At 42.1% G+C, this 2,500-nt stretch overlaps 1 protein-coding gene across 1 annotated transcript in view; it reads left to right on the forward strand.

Moving 5' to 3' along the window:
• Nucleotides 1-2,500, forward strand: part of LOC122797819 (vomeronasal type-2 receptor 26-like) — a 284,632-nt gene that overhangs the window by 125,733 nt on the left and 156,399 nt on the right. The gene's annotated exons all lie outside the window — the stretch shown is intronic.

A 2,500-nucleotide genomic window follows, 5' to 3' on the forward strand; every position in this document is an offset into this window, starting at 1 on the left:
GCAAGGGGTGTGACTATACTGTATGGGACAGCTGGGTATACATGGGTAGTACCATAATCTTTTTTCTTTGTATTTGTTTCATACATGGGTAATATCCCAGGGTATATACAGTCACACTTGCATGTTACACCAGCTACAGTGCACTGGTTAACAAAAATAATTTAACACATATTGTATCATTATGTTAGTACTTTTTACAGTGATTTCCCAAGTAAAAGTAGATTTCAGATTGTAGTACTAGAACAATACACCTCTGCATGCAAAGCTGGCAGTCTGAGTACTACTATCTTGTTCTTGGTGTTTGAGCTGTATGTTTTTATGTATCTCCTATTGGATATTGATCTGTTAATTTGATATTAACTGTAGACTACTATATTTTTGGACATGTCTTTGAAGACTGCTGTCATGCAGTAATGGCATACCTTTCAGTTTCAGACTTCTATCTTTCAAAAATTAATCCAAATGCACAACCTGTTGGCTACCTACTTTCTGTCTGTCCCCTGTACAGATGTGCAGATGTCAGCTATTGCTAAGGCCATACCATTATGTAGTATGTATACCACATAGTATTGTGCTGTGGGCCTGAACACTGCTGCTAGTTCTGACATATGGGACATTCCTTAATGTGGGCCTTGCCCCTTTTCCTTGCCTGTGTGAGGGACATTACAGTGGTGGTGGGTTAAAGATTCACATACAGTAGGTGGCAATACGTCATAGGACAGGACATGTGGAGACAGCCAAACAACATGGTGGACATATCCTCAGATTTGTGAACAGATTCTATGCCATCAGTGCTGTTATACACATAGTGGATTGATAGGTTGACAGGGTTTGTGTGGACATTCATTTAGTGAGTGACTTCACAACTGACAGTGATATGTCTCTGACATACCTCTCCACTGGCACACTGTCCAAAGACTGGCCACATATTTGCCTGTTCTGTTTTGTCTGTTCCCCAGACAGTTGGTGTCCTTGGTAAATCAGATGTGGACTCTGGGGAATGTATTCAGTAAATAATCACATCTATTGGTATTACCAAGCGACCCCTAACTGGGAAAAGCCGAAAGACACAACTGATGTCATATTCCTCATAAAGGATGTTACAACAAACCCAGTAACATCTGCAACTCTCTCAATGTATGACAGCAATATGTCCAATCTACCCCTGTGTTTGTGCCTCTGTCCCCATATGATGTCAGACTTAGTCCAGATGTCACCGAGGCACAGGCAAATGTATTAGCATTATTTCTTGACTTCATTCCTGCTACCATCCCAGTGATGTAGTAGACCCACAGTCATGTCCGGGAAGAGGCCATAGATATCAGTCCTGAGCCTGTACATTCTGAGGTGAACTGTACATGTGAGAGGCCTGTGTATGTCTGGCCATTGTTAACAGACTGTCAGGACTGTGTACACATGTCATGTGTACATGTTATTCGGGCTGTGTATAGAGAGGGGGGGTGGATGTAAGTGTTATGGCTCCTTCTTTATCTAACTGTGCATGCTGCCCCAGTTTCTGCTGATCTATTGGCTGTATGTGTTTGTAGGGGCAGACTGAGACATGTGCTGTACCAAGGTCAGGAGTCAGACTACACTGAGAATTGGGACGGTATATGTAGGGCTAGTGTGTGAAAGGCAAACAATGATGTATTTGTTCACACAGTCCGTATACTCTACTGTTCACTTGACTTATCGGTATGTGACTGTGACTGTGGTGATATTGGTTGTGGGTATGCACTTTCACACTGGTGTCTGTTTGTCACTGCTGTTACATCCCCATAGTGCCTGATATATTTGCAAATACATGTGTAACTACCCATAGCACATTTCCTAATTAACCACTCACCATTTTGTCAACCTTGGTCCAGATTCATTGCAGAAAGGAGTTCTGAGCCTACCTGTCAACTGGCTGGATTGTTTCAAGATTTCTAGGTTTATTACTCATATTTCTGGTCTGTTTTACAAATTATTATCATTTCTCTGGTAAATCACTGTAATGATATGCTTGTTGTCAGAAAATGAGGATATACATTTCATTTACCTACCTCACATCCATCAGAATATGTATGCTGAAACAAACTGTGTCACTCTGTCATGAAGAGTACAGTGGTACAATGACCTCTTCCTTCCTGGATACTAATGCGTTAGTACTGAGATATGCCACATAGAAGGACTTTGTGACCACAGTGGCAATGTGGTGGTCAAGAGACATGTCTGTCAACCCGTGTACCCAGATCTCTTATAATGCCTTCTTTGTTCAGAGGACTACCATCGATGTGGTAATTCATGGGAACAGGGTCTTCCACACAGGGGATGACACATTTTCTGACATTGAGCTTAAGGCCACAGCTCTGACACCAGTCATTGCTCTCAGTGAGGCCTTTCAGTAGGATGCCAACATCACTTGGGTAGTTAATAATAGCTCCCAACTTGAAATTGTCTGCAAACTTTGTCAGCCAGAGTCCCTTCATGTTGGCATGGACTTCAGAGAAGTAGATAC

The sequence above is a fragment of the Protopterus annectens genome, chromosome 3.part1 (genome assembly GCF_019279795.1).
Source record: "Protopterus annectens isolate FY-2018-M chromosome 3.part1, PAN1.0, whole genome shotgun sequence".
Classification (NCBI taxonomy): domain Eukaryota; kingdom Metazoa; phylum Chordata; order Ceratodontiformes; family Protopteridae; genus Protopterus; species Protopterus annectens.